This window comes from Hemitrygon akajei, chromosome 3 (genome assembly GCF_048418815.1).
Source record: "Hemitrygon akajei chromosome 3, sHemAka1.3, whole genome shotgun sequence".
Classification (NCBI taxonomy): domain Eukaryota; kingdom Metazoa; phylum Chordata; class Chondrichthyes; order Myliobatiformes; family Dasyatidae; genus Hemitrygon; species Hemitrygon akajei.
The window spans coordinates 115,852,679-115,870,927 of NC_133126.1; positions in this window are offsets into that span (position 1 = coordinate 115,852,679).

The following is an 18,249-nucleotide window of genomic DNA, read 5'->3' on the forward strand; positions in this document are numbered from 1 at the left end:
TTTGCCTATTCTTGATGTAAACAGGAGTGAGTGCATTGCCCAGTGTTTAATGGAAAGATGACAGTGCGCATTCCCAGTGTTGATGTAAGCAGTGTTGTGAGAATTACCCAGTGTTGATGTAAACTGGAGTGTGAGCTTTGTACAGATTTGATGTAAACAGGAGTGTGTGCATTGCCCAACGTTGATGTAAAGAGGAGTGTGTGCTTTGCCTATTCTTGATGTAAACAGGAGTGAGTGCATTGCCCAGTGTTTAATGGAAAGATGACAGTGCGCATTCCCAGTGTTGATGTAAGCAGTGTTGTGAGAATTACCCAGTGTTGATGTAAACTGGAGTGTGAGCTTTGTACAGATTTGATGTAAACAGGAGTGTGTGCATTGCCCAACGTTGATGTAAAGAGGAGTGTGTGCTTTGCCTATTCTTGATGTAAACAGGAGTGAGTGCATTGCCCAGTGTTAATGTAAACAGGGGTGTGTGCATTGCCCAGTGTTTAATGGAAACATGACTGTGCGCATTACCAGTGTTGATGTAAACAGGAGAGTGTGCATTGCCCAGAGTTTAATGGAAACATGACTGTGCGCATTACCAGTGTTGATGTAAACAGGAGTGTGTGCATTGCCCAGTGTTAATGTAAACAGGTGTGTGTGCATTGCCCAGTATTGATTGAAACAGGAGTTTGTGCATTACCCGTTGTTAGTATAAAATGGGGTGTTTGCATTGCCCAGTGTTGATGTAAACAGGAGTGAGTGCATTGCCCAGTGTTGATGTAAACAGGAGTGAGTGTATTGCCCAGTGTCGATTTAAACAGGAGTGTGTGCATTACCCGTTGTTAGTGTTAACTGGGGTGTTTGCATTGCCCAGTGTTGATGTAAACAGGAGTGTGTGCATTACCAGTATTGATGTAAACAGGAGTGAGTGCATTGCCCAGTGTTTAATGGAAACATGACTGTGCGCATTACCAGTGTTGCTGTAAACAGGAGTGTGTGCATTGCCCAGTGTTTAATGGAAAGATGACAGTGCGCATTACCAGTGTTGATGTAAACAGGAGTGTGAGCATTGCCCAGTGTTTAATGGAAACATGACTGTGCGCATTCCCTGTGTTGCGGTAAACAGTAGTGTGTGCATTACCCGTTGTTAGTATAAAATGGGGTGTTTGCATTGCCCAGTGTTGATATTAACAGTAGTGTGTGCATTGCCCAGTGTTGATGTAAACAGGAGTGTGTGCATTCCCCAGTGTTGATTTAAACAGGAGTGTGTGTATTACCCGGTGTTGATGTAAACAGGAGTTTGTGCATTACCCGTTGTTAGTATAAAATGGGGTGTTGGCATTGCCCGGTGTTGATATAAACAGTAGTGTGTGCATTACCTAGTGTTGAATTAAACAGGAATGTGTGCATTACCCAGTTGTGATGTAAACTGGAGTGTGATCTTTGCCCAGATTTGGTGTAAACAGGAGTGTGTGCATTGCCCAACGTTGATGTAAAGAGGAGTGTGTGCTTTGCCTATTCTTGATGTAAACAGGAGTGAGTGCATTGCCCAGTGTTTAATGGAAAGATGACAGTGCGCATTCCCAGTGTTGATGTAAGCAGTGTTGTGAGAATTACCCAGTGTTGATGTAAACTGGAGTGTGAGCTTTGTCCAGATTTGATGTAAACAGGAGTGTGTGCATTGCCCAACGTTGATGTAAAGAGGAGTGTGTGCTTTGCCTATTCTTGATGTAAACAGGAGTGAGTGCATTGCCCAGTGTTAATGTAAACAGGGGTGTGTGCATTGCCCAGTGTTTAATGGAAACATGACTGTGCGCATTACCAGTGTTGATGTAAACAGGAGAGTGTGCATTGCCCAGAGTTTAATGGAAACATGACTGTGCGCATTACCAGTGTTGATGTAAACAGGAGTGTGTGCATTGCCCAGTGTTAATGTAAACAGGTGTGTGTGCATTGCCCAGTATTGATTGAAACAGGAGTTTGTGCATTACCCGTTGTTAGTATAAAATGGGGTGTTTGCATTGCCCAGTGTTGATGTAAACAGTAGTGAGTGCATTGCCCAGTGTTGATGTAAACAGGAGTGAGTGTATTGCCCAGTGTCGATTTAAACAGGAGTGTGTGCATTACCCGTTGTTAGTGTTAACTGGGGTGTTTGCATTGCCCAGTGTTGATGTAAACAGGAGTGTGTGCATTACCAGTATTGATGTAAACAGGAGTGAGTGCATTGCCCAGTGTTTAATGGAAACATGACTGTGCGCATTACCAGTGTTGCTGTAAACAGGAGTGTGTGCATTGCCCAGTGTTTAATGGAAAGATGACAGTGCGCATTACCAGTGTTGATGTAAACAGGAGTGTGAGCATTGCCCAGTGTTTAATGGAAACATGACTGTGCGCATTCCCTGTGTTGATGGAAACAGGAGTGTGTGCATTACCCAGTGTTGATTTAAACAGGAGTGTCTGCATTACCCGTTGTTAGTGTTAACTGGGGTGTTTGCATTGCCCAGTGTTGATGTAAACAGGAGTGTGTGCATTACCCGTTGTTAGTATAAAATGGGGTGTTTGCATTGCCCAGTGTTGATTTAAACAGGAGTGTGTGCATTACCCGTTGTTAGTGTTAACTGGGGTGTTTGCATTGCCCAGTGTTGATGTAAACAGGAGTGTGTGCATTACCAGTATTGATGTAAACAGGAGTGAGTGCATTGCCCAGTGTTTAATGGAAACATGACTGTGCGCATTACCAGTGTTGCTGTAAACAGGAGTGTGTGCATTGCCCAGTGTTTAATGGAAAGATGACAGTGCGCATTACCAGTGTTGATGTAAACATGTGTGTGTGCATTCCCCAGTGTTTAATGGAAACATGACTGTGCGCATTCCTTGTGTTGATGGAAACAAGAGTTTGTGCATTACCCGTTGTTAGTATAAAATGGGGTGTTTGCATTGCCCAGTGTTGATATAAACAGGATTGAGTGCATTGCCCAGTTTTGATGTAAACAGTAGCGTGTGCATTGCCCAGTGTTTAATGGAAACATGACTGTGCGCATTACCCGTGTTGATGTAAACAGGAGTGTGTGCATTGCCCAGTGTTTAATGGAAACATGACTGTGCGCATTACCAGTGTTGATGTAAATAGGAGCGTGTGCATTGCCCAGTGTTTAATGGAAACATGACTGTGCTCATTACCAGTGTTGATGTAAACAGGAGTGTGTGCATTGCCCAGTGTTTAATGGAAACATGACTGTGCGCATTACCAGTGTTGATGTAAACAGGAGTGTGTGCATTGCCCAGTGTTTAATGGAAACATGACTGTGCGCATTCCCTGTGTTGATGGAAACAGGAGTTTGTGAATTACCCGTTGTTAGTATAAAATGGGGTGTTTGCATTGCCCAGTGTTGATGTAAACAGGAGTGTGTGCATTACCCGTTGTTAGTGTTAACTGGGGTGTTTGCATTGCCCAGTGTTGATGTAAACAGGAGTGTGTGCATTACCAGTATTGATGTAAACAGGAGTGAGTGCATTGCCCAGTGTTTAATGGAAACATGACTGTGCGCATTACCAGTGTTGCTGTAAACAGGAGTGTGTGCATTGCCCAGTGTTTAATGGAAAGATGACAGTGCGCATTACCAGTGTTGATGTAAACATGTGTGTGTGCATTGCCCAGTGTTTAATGGAAACATGACTGTGCGCATTCCTTGTGTTGATGGAAACAGGAGTTTGTGCATTACCCGTTGTTAGTATAAAATGGGGTGTTTGCATTGCCCAGTGTTGATATAAACAGGATTGAGTGCATTGCCCAGTTTTGATGTAAACAGTAGCGTGTGCATTGCCCAGTGTTTAATGGAAACATGACTGTGCGCATTACCCGTGTTGATGTAAACAGGAGTGTGTGCATTGCCCAGTGTTTAATGGAAACATGACTGTGCGCATTACCAGTGTTGATGTAAATAGGAGCGTGTGCATTGCCCAGTGTTTAATGGAAACATGACTGTGCGCATTACCAGTGTTGCGGTAAACAGGAGTGTGTGCATTACCCGTTATTAGTATAAAATGGGGTGTTTGCATTGCCCAGTGTTGATATTAACAGTAGTGTGTGCATTGCCCAGTGTTGATGTAAACAGGAGTGTGTGCATTCCCCAGTGTTGATTTAAACAGGAGTGTGTGTATTACCCGGTGTTGATGTAAACAGGAGTTTGTGCATTACCCGTTGTTAGTATAAAATGGGGTGTTGGCATTGCCCGGTGTTGATATAAACAGTAATGTGTGCATTACCCAGTTGTGATGTAAACTGGAGTGTGATCTTTGCCCAGATTTGGTGTAAACAGGAGTGTGTGCATTGCCCAACGTTGATGTAAAGAGGAGTGTGTGCTTTGCCTATTCTTGATGTAAACAGGAGTGAGTGCATTGCCCAGTGTTTAATGGAAAGATGACAGTGCGCATTCCCAGTGTTGATGTAAGCAGTGTTGTGAGAATTACCCAGTGTTGATGTAAACTGGAGTGTGAGCTTTGTACAGATTTGATGTAAACAGGAGTGTGTGCATTGCCCAACGTTGATGTAAAGAGGAGTGTGTGCTTTGCCTATTCTTGATGTAAACAGGAGTGAGTGCATTGCCCAGTGTTAATGTAAACAGGGGTGTGTGCATTGCCCAGTGTTTAATGGAAACATGACTGTGCGCATTACCAGTGTTGATGTAAACAGGAGTGTGTGCATTGCCCAGTGTTTAATGGAAACATGACTGTACGCATTACCAGTGTTGATGTAAACAGGAGTGTGTGCATTGCCCAGTGTTAATGTAAACAGGTGTGTGTGCATTGCCCAGTATTGATTGAAACAGGAGTTTGTGCATTACCCGTTGTTAGTATAAAATGGGGTGTTTGCATTGCCCAGTGTTGATGTAAACAGGAGTGAGTGCATTGCCCAGTGTTGATGTAAACAGGAGTGAGTGTATTGCCCAGTGTCGATTTAAACAGGAGTGTGTGCATTACCCGTTGTTAGTGTTAACTGGGGTGTTTGCATTGCCCAGTGTTGATGTAAACAGGAGTGTGTGCATTACCAGTATTGATGTAAACAGGAGTGAGTGCATTGCCCAGTGTTTAATGGAAACATGACTGTGCGCATTACCAGTGTTGCTGTAAACAGGAGTGTGTGCATTGCCCAGTGTTTAATGGAAAGATGACAGTGCGCATTACCAGTGTTGATGTAAACAGGAGTGTGAGCATTGCCCAGTGTTTAATGGAAACATGACTGTGCGCATTCCCTGTGTTGATGGAAACAGGAGTGTGTGCATTACCCAGTGTTGATTTAAACAGGAGTGTCTGCATTACCCGTTGTTAGTGTTAACTGGGGTGTTTGCATTTCCCTGTTTTGATGTAAACAGGAGTGTGTTCATTGCCAAGCGTTGACATAAACAGTAGCGTGTGCATTGCCGCGCGTGGATGTAAACAGGAGTGTGTGTATTGCCAGTGTTGATGTAAATAGCAGTGTTTGCTTTACCCAGTATTGAGTTAAATAGGACAGTGTGCATTGCTGAGTGTTGATGTAAACAAGACTGTGTGCATTCCCAGTCTTGATGTAAACCAGAGGGTGTGCATTACCCACTGTTGATGTAAACAGGAATGAGTGCACGGCCCAGTTTTGATGTAAACAGGAGTGTGTGCATTGCCCAGTGTTTAATGGAAAGATGACAGTGCGCATTCCCAGTGTTGATGTAAGCAGTGTTGTGAGAATTACCCAGTGTTGATGTAAACTGGAGTGTGAGCTTTGTCCAGATTTGATGTAAACAGGAGTGTGTGCATTGCCCAACGTTGATGTAAACAGGAGTGTGTGCTTTGCGTATTCTTGATGTAAACAGGAGTGAGTGCATTGCCCAGTGTTAATGTAAACAGGGGTGTGTGCATTGCCCAGTGTTTAATGGAAACATGACTGTGCGCATTACCAGTGTTGATGTAAACAGGAGTGTGTGCATTGCCCAGTGTTTAATGGAAACATGACTGTGCGCATTACCAGTGTTGATGTAAACAGGAGCTTGTGCATTGCCCAGTGTTTAATGGAAACATGACTGTGCGCATTACCCGTGTTGATGTAAACAGGAGTGTGTGCATTGCCCAGTGTTTAATGGAAACATGACTGTGCGCATTACCAGTGTTGATGTAAATAGGAGCGTGTGCATTGCCCAGTGTTTAATGGAAACATGACTGTGCGCATTACCAGTGTTGCGGTAAACAGGAGTGTGTGCATTACCCGTTATTAGTATAAAATGGGGTGTTTGCATTGCCCAGTGTTGATATTAACAGTAGTGTGTGCATTGCCCAGTGTTGATGTAAACAGGAGTGTGTGCATTCCCCAGTGTTGATTTAAACAGGAGTGTGTGTATTACCCGGTGTTGATGTAAACAGGAGTTTGTGCATTACCCGTTGTTAGTATAAAATGGGGTGTTGGCATTGCCCGGTGTTGATATAAACAGTAATGTGTGCATTACCCAGTTGTGATGTAAACTGGAGTGTGATCTTTGCCCAGATTTGGTGTAAACAGGAGTGTGTGCATTGCCCAACGTTGATGTAAAGAGGAGTGTGTGCTTTGCCTATTCTTGATGTAAACAGGAGTGAGTGCATTGCCCAGTGTTTAATGGAAAGATGACAGTGCGCATTCCCAGTGTTGATGTAAGCAGTGTTGTGAGAATTACCCAGTGTTGATGTAAACTGGAGTGTGAGCTTTGTACAGATTTGATGTAAACAGGAGTGTGTGCATTGCCCAACGTTGATGTAAAGAGGAGTGTGTGCTTTGCCTATTCTTGATGTAAACAGGAGTGAGTGCATTGCCCAGTGTTAATGTAAACAGGGGTGTGTGCATTGCCCAGTGTTTAATGGAAACATGACTGTGCGCATTACCAGTGTTGATGTAAACAGGAGTGTGTGCATTGCCCAGTGTTTAATGGAAACATGACTGTGCGCATTACCAGTGTTGATGTAAACAGGAGTGTGTGCATTGCCCAGTGTTAATGTAAACAGGTGTGTGTGCATTGCCCAGTATTGATTGAAACAGGAGTTTGTGCATTACCCGTTGTTAGTATAAAATGGGGTGTTTGCATTGCCCAGTGTTGATGTAAACAGGAGTGAGTGCATTGCCCAGTGTTGATGTAAACAGGAGTGAGTGTATTGCCCAGTGTCGATTTAAACAGGAGTGTGTGCATTACCCGTTGTTAGTGTTAACTGGGGTGTTTGCATTGCCCAGTGTTGATGTAAACAGGAGTGTGTGCATTACCAGTATTGATGTAAACAGGAGTGAGTGCATTGCCCAGTGTTTAATGGAAACATGACTGTGCGCATTACCAGTGTTGCTGTAAACAGGAGTGTGTGCATTGCCCAGTGTTTAATGGAAAGATGACAGTGCGCATTACCAGTGTTGATGTAAACAGGAGTGTGAGCATTGCCCAGTGTTTAATGGAAACATGACTGTGCGCATTCCCTGTGTTGATGGAAACAGGAGTGTGTGCATTACCCAGTGTTGATTTAAACAGGAGTGTCTGCATTACCCGTTGTTGGTGTTAACTGGGGTGTTTGCATTTCCCTGTTTTGATGTAAACAGGAGTGTGTTCATTGCCAAGCGTTGACATAAACAGTAGCGTGTGCATTGCCGCGCGTGGATGTAAACAGGAGTGTGTGTATTGCCAGTGTTGATGTAAATAGCAGTGTTTGCTTTACCCAGTATTGAATTAAATAGGACAGTGTGCATTGCTGAGTGTTGATGTAAACAAGACTGTGTGCATTCCCAGTCTTGATGTAAACCGGAGGGTGTGCATTACCCACTGTTGATGTAAACAGGAATGAGTGTACGGCCCAGTTTTGATGTAAACATGAGTGTGTGCATTGCCCAGTGTTTAATGGAAAGATGACAGTGCGCATTCCCAGTGTTGATGTAAGCAGTGTTGTGAGAATTACCCAGTGTTGATGTAAACTGGAGTGTGAGCTTTGTCCAGATTTGATGTAAACAGGAGTGTGTGCATTGCCCAACGTTGATGTAAACAGGAGTGTGTGCTTTGCGTATTCTTGATGTAAACAGGAGTGAGTGCATTGCCCAGTGTTAATGTAAACAGGGGTGTGTGCATTGCCCAGTGTTTAATGGAAACATGACTGTGCGCATTACCAGTGTTGATGTAAACAGGAGTGTGTGCATTGCCCAGTGTTTAATGGAAACATGACTGTGCGCATTACCAGTGTTGATGTAAACAGGAGCTTGTGCATTGCCCAGTGTTTAATGGAAACATGACTGTGCGCATTACCAGTGTTGATGTAAACAGGAGTGTGTGCATTGCCCAGTGTTTAATGGAAACATGACTGTGCGCATTCCCTGTGTTGATGGAAACAGGAATTTGTGCATTACCCGTTGTTAGTATAAAATGATGTGTTTGCATTGCCCAGTGTTGATATAAACAGGATTGAGTGCATTGCCCAGTTTTGATGTAAACAGTAGCGTGTGCATTGCCCAGTGTTGATGTAAATAGGAGTGAGTGTATTGCCCAGTGTCGATTTAAACAGGACTGTGTGCATTACCCGTTGTTAGTGTTAACTGGGGTGTTTGCATTGCCCAGTGTTGATGTAAACAGGAGTGTGTGCATTACCAGTATTGATGTAAACAGGAGTGAGTGCATTGCCCAGTGTTAATGTAAACAGTAGCGTGTGCATTGCCCAGTGTTGATGTAAATAGGAGTGAGTGTATTGCCCAGTGTCGATTTAAACAGGACTGTGTGCATTACCCGTTGTTAGTGTTAACTGGGGTGTTTGCATTGCCCAGTGTTGATTTAAACAGGAGTGTGTGCATTACCCGGTGTTGATGTAAACAGGAGTTTGTGCATTACCCATTGTTAGTATAAAATGGGGTGTTGGCATTGCCCGGTGTTGATATAAACAGTAGTGTGTGCATTACCTAGTGTTGAATTAAACAGGAATGTGTGCATTACCCAGTTTTGATGTAAACTGGAGTGTGATCTTTGCCCAGATTTGGTGTAAACAGGAGCGTGTGCATTGCCCAAGGTTAATGTAAACAGGAGTGTGTGCATTGCCCAGTATTGATTTAAACAGTAGTGTGTGCATTACCCAGTGTTGATTTAAACAGGAGTGTGTGCATTACCCGTTGTTAGAGTTAACTGGGGTGTTTGCATTTCCCTGTTTTGATGTAAACAGGAGTGTGTTCATTGCCAAGCGTTGACATAAACAGTAGCGTGTGCATTGCCGCGCGTGGATGTAAACAGGAGTGTGTGTATTGCCAGTGTTGATGTAAATAGCAGTGTTTGCTTTACCCAGTATTGAGTTAAATAGGACAGTGTGCATTGCTGAGTGTTGATGTAAACAAGACTGTGTGCATTCCCAGTCTTGATGTAAACCGGAGGGTGTGCATTACCCACTGTTGATGTAAACAGGAATGAGTGCACGGCCCAGTTTTGATGTAAACAGGAGTGTGTTCATTGCCCAGTGTTTAATGGAAAGATGACAGTGCGCATTCCCAGTGTTGATGTAAGCAGTGTTGTGAGAATTACCCAGTGTTGATGTAAACTGGAGTGTGAGCTTTGTCCAGATTTGATGTAAACAGGAGTGTGTGCATTGCCCAACGTTGATGTAAACAGGAGTGTGTGCTTTGCCTATTCTTGATGTAAACAGGAGTGAGTGCATTGCCCAGTGTTAATGTAAACAGGGGTGTGTGCATTGCCCAGTGTTTAATGGAAACATGACTGTGCGCATTACCAGTGTTGATGTAAACAGGAGTGTGTGCATTGCCCAGTGTTTAATGGAAACATGACTGTGCGCATTACCAGTGTTGATGTAAACAGGAGTTTGTGCATTGCCCAGTGTTTAATGGAAACATGACTGTGCGCATTCCCTGTGTTGATGGAAACAGGAGTTTGTGCATTACCCGTTGTTAGTATAAAATGGGGTGTTTGCATTGCCCAGTGTTGATTTAAACAGGAGTGTGTGCATTACCCGTTGTTAGTGTTAACTGGGGTGTTTGCATTGCCCAGTGTTGATGTAAACAGGAGTGTGTGCATTACCAGTATTGATGTAAACAGGAGTGAGTGCATTGCCCAGTGTTTAATGGAAACATGACTGTGCGCATTACCAGTGTTGCTGTAAACAGGAGTGTGTGCATTGCCCAGTGTTTAATGGAAAGATGACAGTGCGCATTACCAGTGTTGATGTAAACATGTGTGTGTGCATTGCCCAGTGTTTAATGGAAACATGACTGTGCGCATTCCTTGTGTTGATGGAAACAGGAGTTTGTGCATTACCCGTTGTTAGTATAAAATGGGGTGTTTGCATTGCCCAGTGTTGATATAAACAGGATTGAGTGCATTGCCCAGTTTTGATGTAAACAGTAGCGTGTGCATTGCCCAGTGTTTAATGGAAACATGACTGTGCGCATTACCCGTGTTGATGTAAACAGGAGTGTGTGCATTGCCCAGTGTTTAATGGAAACATGACTGTGCGCATTACCAGTGTTGATGTAAATAGGAGCGTGTGCATTGCCCAGTGTTTAATGGAAACATGACTGTGCTCATTACCAGTGTTGATGTAAACAGGAGTGTGTGCATTGCCCAGTGTTTAATGGAAACATGACTGTGCGCATTACCAGTGTTGATGTAAACAGGAGTGTGTGCATTGCCCAGTGTTTAATGGAAACATGACTGTGCGCATTCCCTGTGTTGATGGAAACAGGAGTTTGTGCATTACCCGTTGTTAGTATAAAATGGGGTGTTTGCATTGCCCAGTGTTGATTTAAACAGAAGTGTGTGCATTACCCGTTGTTAGTGTTAACTGGGGTGTTTGCATTGCCCAGTGTTGATGTAAACAGGAGTGTGTGCATTACCAGTATTGATGTAAACAGGAGTGAGTGCATTGCCCAGTGTTTAATGGAAACATGACTGTGCGCATTACCAGTGTTGCTGTAAACAGGAGTGTGTGCATTGCCCAGTGTTTAATGGAAAGATGACAGTGCGCATTACCAGTGTTGATGTAAACATGTGTGTGTGCATTGCCCAGTGTTTAATGGAAACATGACTGTGCGCATTCCTTGTGTTGATGGAAACAGGAGTTTGTGCATTACCCGTTGTTAGTATAAAATGGGGTGTTTGCATTGCCCAGTGTTGATATAAACAGGATTGAGTGCATTGCCCAGTTTTGATGTAAACAGTAGCGTGTGCATTGCCCAGTGTTTAATGGAAACATGACTGTGCGCATTACCCGTGTTGATGTAAACAGGAGTGTGTGCATTGCCCAGTGTTTAATGGAAACATGACTGTGCGCATTACCAGTGTTGATGTAAATAGGAGCGTGTGCATTGCCCAGTGTTTAATGGAAACATGACTGTGCGCATTACCAGTGTTGCGGTAAACAGTAGTGTGTGCATTACCCGTTGTTAGTATAAAATGGGGTGTTTGCATTGCCCAGTGTTGATATTAACAGTAGTGTGTGCATTGCCCAGTGTTGATGTAAACAGGAGTGTGTGCATTCCCCAGTGTTGATTTAAACAGGAGTGTGTGTATTACCCGGTGTTGATGTAAACAGGAGTTTGTGCATTACCCGTTGTTAGTATAAAATGGGGTGTTGGCATTGCCCGGTGTTGATATAAACAGTAGTGTGTGCATTACCTAGTGTTGAATTAAACAGGAATGTGTGCATTACCCAGTTGTGATGTAAACTGGAGTGTGATCTTTGCCCAGATTTGGTGTAAACAGGAGTGTGTGCATTGCCCAACGTTGATGTAAAGAGGAGTGTGTGCTTTGCCTATTCTTGATGTAAACAGGAGTGAGTGCATTGCCCAGTGTTTAATGGAAAGATGACAGTGCGCATTCCCAGTGTTGATGTAAGCAGTGTTGTGAGAATTACCCAGTGTTGATGTAAACTGGAGTGTGAGCTTTGTCCAGATTTGATGTAAACAGGAGTGTGTGCATTGCCCAACGTTGATGTAAAGAGGAGTGTGTGCTTTGCCTATTCTTGATGTAAACAGGAGTGAGTGCATTGCCCAGTGTTAATGTAAACAGGGGTGTGTGCATTGCCCAGTGTTTAATGGAAACATGACTGTGCGCATTACCAGTGTTGATGTAAACAGGAGAGTGTGCATTGCCCAGTGTTTAATGGAAACATGACTGTGCGCATTACCAGTGTTGATGTAAACAGGAGTGTGTGCATTGCCCAGTCTTAATGTAAACAGGTGTGTGTGCATTGCCCAGTATTGATTGAAACAGGAGTTTGTGCATTACCCGTTGTTAGTATAAAATGGGGTGTTTGCATTGCCCAGTGTTGATGTAAACAGGAGTGAGTGCATTGCCCAGTGTTGATGTAAACAGGAGTGAGTGTATTGCCCAGTGTCGATTTAAACAGGAGTGTGTGCATTACCCGTTGTTAGTGTTAACTGGGGTGTTTGCATTGCCCAGTGTTGATGTAAACAGGAGTGTGTGCATTACCAGTATTGATGTAAACAGGAGTGAGTGCATTGCCCAGTGTTTAATGGAAACATGACTGTGCGCATTACCAGTGTTGCTGTAAACAGGAGTGTGTGCATTGCCCAGTGTTTAATGGAAAGATGACAGTGCGCATTACCAGTGTTGATGTAAACAGGAGTGTGAGCATTGCCCAGTGTTTAATGGAAACATGACTGTGCGCATTCCCTGTGTTGATGGAAACAGGAGTGTGTGCATTACCCAGTGTTGATTTAAACAGGAGTGTCTGCATTACCCGTTGTTAGTGTTAACTGGGGTGTTTGCATTGCCCAGTGTTGATGTAAACAGGAGTGTGTGCATTACCCGTTGTTAGTATAAAATGGGGTGTTTGCATTGCCCAGTGTTGATTTAAACAGGAGTGTGTGCATTACCCGTTGTTAGTGTTAACTGGGGTGTTTGCATTGCCCAGTGTTGATGTAAACAGGAGTGTGTGCATTACCAGTATTGATGTAAACAGGAGTGAGTGCATTGCCCAGTGTTTAATGGAAACATGACTGTGCGCATTACCAGTGTTGCTGTAAACATGTGTGTGTGCATTGCCCAGTGTTTAATGGAAACATGACTGTGCGCATTCCTTGTGTTGATGGAAACAGGAGTTTGTGCATTACCCGTTGTTAGTATAAAATGGGGTGTTTGCATTGCCCAGTGTTGATATAAACAGGATTGAGTGCATTGCCCGGTTTTGATGTAAACAGTAGCGTGTGCATTGCCCAGTGTTTAATGGAAACATGACTGTGCGCATTACCCGTGTTGATGTAAACAGGAGTGTGTGCATTGCCCAGTGTTTAATGGAAACATGACTGTGCGCATTACCAGTGTTGATGTAAATAGGAGCGTGTGCATTGCCCAGTGTTTAATGGAAACATGACTGTGCGCATTACCAGTGTTGCGGTAAACAGGAGTGTGTGCATTACCCGTTATTAGTATAAAATGGGGTGTTTGCATTGCCCAGTGTTGATATTAACAGTAGTGTGTGCATTGCCCAGTGTTGATGTAAACAGGAGTGTGTGCATTCCCCAGTGTTGATTTAAACAGGAGTGTGTGTATTACCCGGTGTTGATGTAAACAGGAGTTTGTGCATTACCCGTTGTTAGTATAAAATGGGGTGTTGGCATTGCCCGGTGTTGATATAAACAGTAATGTGTGCATTACCCAGTTGTGATGTAAACTGGAGTGTGATCTTTGCCCAGATTTGGTGTAAACAGGAGTGTGTGCATTGCCCAACGTTGATGTAAAGAGGAGTGTGTGCTTTGCCTATTCTTGATGTAAACAGGAGTGAGTGCATTGCCCAGTGTTTAATGGAAAGATGACAGTGCGCATTCCCAGTGTTGATGTAAGCAGTGTTGTGAGAATTACCCAGTGTTGATGTAAACTGGAGTGTGAGCTTTGTACAGATTTGATGTAAACAGGAGTGTGTGCATTGCCCAACGTTGATGTAAAGAGGAGTGTGTGCTTTGCCTATTCTTGATGTAAACAGGAGTGAGTGCATTGCCCAGTGTTAATGTAAACAGGGGTGTGTGCATTGCCCAGTGTTTAATGGAAACATGACTGTGCGCATTACCAGTGTTGATGTAAACAGGAGTGTGTGCATTGCCCAGTGTTTAATGGAAACATGACTGTGCGCATTACCAGTGTTGATGTAAACAGGAGTGTGTGCATTGCCCAGTGTTAATGTAAACAGGTGTGTGTGCATTGCCCAGTATTGATTGAAACAGGAGTTTGTGCATTACCCGTTGTTAGTATAAAATGGGGTGTTTGCATTGCCCAGTGTTGATGTAAACAGGAGTGAGTGCATTGCCCAGTGTTGATGTAAACAGGAGTGAGTGTATTGCCCAGTGTCGATTTAAACAGGAGTGTGTGCATTACCCGTTGTTAGTGTTAACTGGGGTGTTTGCATTGCCCAGTGTTGATGTAAACAGGAGTGTGTGCATTACCAGTATTGATGTAAACAGGAGTGAGTGCATTGCCCAGTGTTTAATGGAAACATGACTGTGCGCATTACCAGTGTTGCTGTAAACAGGAGTGTGTGCATTGCCCAGTGTTTAATGGAAAGATGACAGTGCGCATTACCAGTGTTGATGTAAACAGGAGTGTGAGCATTGCCCAGTGTTTAATGGAAACATGACTGTGCGCATTCCCTGTGTTGATGGAAACAGGAGTGTGTGCATTACCCAGTGTTGATTTAAACAGGAGTGTCTGCATTACCCGTTGTTAGTGTTAACTGGGGTGTTTGCATTGCCCAGTGTTGATGTAAACAGGAGTGTGTGCATTACCCGTTGTTAGTATAAAATGGGGTGTTTGCATTGCCCAGTGTTGATTTAAACAGGAGTGTGTGCATTACCCGTTGTTAGTGTTAACTGGGGTGTTTGCATTGCCCAGTGTTGATGTAAACAGGAGTGTGTGCATTACCAGTATTGATGTAAACAGGAGTGAGTGCATTGCCCAGTGTTTAATGGAAACATGACTGTGCGCATTACCAGTGTTGCTGTAAACATGTGTGTGTGCATTGCCCAGTGTTTAATGGAAACATGACTGTGCGCATTCCTTGTGTTGATGGAAACAGGAGTTTGTGCATTACCCGTTGTTAGTATAAAATGGGGTGTTTGCATTGCCCAGTGTTGATATAAACAGGATTGAGTGCATTGCCCGGTTTTGATGTAAACAGTAGCGTGTGCATTGCCCAGTGTTTAATGGAAACATGACTGTGCGCATTACCCGTGTTGATGTAAACAGGAGTGTGTGCATTGCCCAGTGTTTAATGGAAACATGACTGTGCGCATTACCAGTGTTGATGTAAATAGGAGCGTGTGCATTGCCCAGTGTTTAATGGAAACATGACTGTGCGCATTACCAGTGTTGCGGTAAACAGGAGTGTGTGCATTACCCGTTATTAGTATAAAATGGGGTGTTTGCATTGTCCAGTGTTGATATTAACAGTAGTGTGTGCATTGCCCAGTGTTGATGTAAACAGGAGTGTGTGCATTCCCCAGTGTTGATTTAAACAGGAGTGTGTGTATTACCCGGTGTTGATGTAAACAGGAGTTTGTGCATTACCCGTTGTTAGTATAAAATGGGGTGTTGGCATTGCCCGGTGTTGATATAAACAGTAATGTGTGCATTACCCAGTTGTGATGTAAACTGGAGTGTGATCTTTGCCCAGATTTGGTGTAAACAGGAGTGTGTGCATTGCCCAACGTTGATGTAAAGAGGAGTGTGTGCTTTGCCTATTCTTGATGTAAACAGGAGTGAGTGCATTGCCCAGTGTTTAATGGAAAGATGACAGTGCGCATTCCCAGTGTTGATGTAAGCAGTGTTGTGAGAATTACCCAGTGTTGATGTAAACTGGAGTGTGAGCTTTGTACAGATTTGATGTAAACAGGAGTGTGTGCATTGCCCAACGTTGATGTAAAGAGGAGTGTGTGCTTTGCCTATTCTTGATGTAAACAGGAGTGAGTGCATTGCCCAGTGTTAATGTAAACAGGGGTGTGTGCATTGCCCAGTGTTTAATGGAAACATGACTGTGCGCATTACCAGTGTTGATGTAAACAGGAGTGTGTGCATTGCCCAGTGTTTAATGGAAACATGACTGTGCGCATTACCAGTGTTGATGTAAACAGGAGTGTGTGCATTGCCCAGTGTTAATGTAAACAGGTGTGTGTGCATTGCCCAGTATTGATTGAAACAGGAGTTTGTGCATTACCCGTTGTTAGTATAAAATGGGGTGTTTGCATTGCCCAGTGTTGATGTAAACAGGAGTGAGTGCATTGCCCAGTGTTGATGTAAACAGGAGTGAGTGTATTGCCCAGTGTCGATTTAAACAGGAGTGTGTGCATTACCCGTTGTTAGTGTTAACTGGGGTGTTTGCATTGCCCAGTGTTGATGTAAACAGGAGTGTGTGCATTACCAGTATTGATGTAAACAGGAGTGAGTGCATTGCCCAGTGTTTAATGGAAACATGACTGTGCGCATTACCAGTGTTGCTGTAAACAGGAGTGTGTGCATTGCCCAGTGTTTAATGGAAAGATGACAGTGCGCATTACCAGTGTTGATGTAAACAGGAGTGTGAGCATTGCCCAGTGTTTAATGGAAACATGACTGTGCGCATTCCCTGTGTTGATGGAAACAGGAGTGTGTGCATTACCCAGTGTTGATTTAAACAGGAGTGTCTGCATTACCCGTTGTTAGTGTTAACTGGGGTGTTTGCATTTCCCTGTTTTGATGTAAACAGGAGTGTGTTCATTGCCAAGCGTTGACATAAACAGTAGCGTGTGCATTGCCGCGCGTGGATGTAAACAGGAGTGTGTGTATTGCCAGTGTTGATGTAAATAGCAGTGTTTGCTTTACCCAGTATTGAGTTAAATAGGACAGTGTGCATTGCTGAGTGTTGATGTAAACAAGACTGTGTGCATTCCCAGTCTTGATGTAAACCGGAGGGTGTGCATTACCCACTGTTGATGTAAACAGGAATGAGTGCACGGCCCAGTTTTGATGTAAACAGGAGTGTGTGCATTGCCCAGTGTTTAATGGAAAGATGACAGTGCGCATTCCCAGTGTTGATGTAAGCAGTGTTGTGAGAATTACACAGTGTTGATGTAAACTGGAGTGTGAGCTTTGTCCAGATTTGATGTAAACAGGAGTGTGTGCATTGCCCAACGTTGATGTAAACAGGAGTGTGTGCTTTGCGTATTCTTGATGTAAACAGGAGTGAGTGCATTGCCCAGTGTTAATGTAAACAGGGGTGTGTGCATTGCCCAGTGTTTAATGGAAACATGACTGTGCGCATTACCAGTGTTGATGTAAACAGGAGTGTGTGCATTGCCCAGTGTTTAATGGAAACATGACTGTGCGCATTACCAGTGTTGATGTAAACAGGAGCTTGTGCATTGCCCAGTGTTTAATGGAAACATGACTGTGCGCATTACCAGTGTTGATGTAAACAGGAGTGTGTGCATTGCCCAGTGTTTAATGGAAACATGACTGTGCGCATTCCCTGTGTTGATGGAAACAGGAATTTGTGCATTACCCGTTGTTAGTATAAAATGGGGTGTTTGCATTGCCCAGTGTTGATATAAACAGGATTGAGTGCATTGCCCAGTTTTGATGTAAACAGTAGCGTGTGCATTGCCCAGTGTTGATGTAAATAGGAGTGAGTGTATTGCCCAGTGTCGATTTAAACAGGACTGTGTGCATTACCCGTTGTTAGTGTTAACTGGGGTGTTTGCATTGCCCAGTGTTGATGTAAACAGGAGTGTGTGCATTACCAGTATTGATGTAAACAGGAGTGAGTGCATTGCCCAGTGTTAATGTAAACAGGGGTGTGTGCATTGCCCAGTGTTTAATGGAAACATGACTGTGCGCATTACCAGTGTTGCGGTAAACAGGAGTGTGTGCATTGCCCAGTGTTTAATGGAAACATGACTGTGCGCATTACCAGTGTTGATGTAAACAGGAGTGTGTGCATTGCCCAGTGTTAATGTAAACAGGTGTGTGTGCATTGCCCAGTATTGATTGAAACAGGAATTTGTGCATTACCCGTTGTTAGTATAAAATGGGGTGTTTGCATTGCCCAGTGTTGATGTAAACAGGAGTGAGTGCATTGCCCAGTGTTGATGTAAACAGGAGTGAGTGCATTGCCCAGTGTCGATTTAAACAGGAGTGTGTGCATTACCCGTTGTTAGTGTTAACTGGGGTGTTTGCATTGCCCAGTGTTGATGTAAACAGGAGTGTGTGCATTACCAGCATTGATGTAAACAGGAGTGAGTGCATTGCCCAGTGTTTA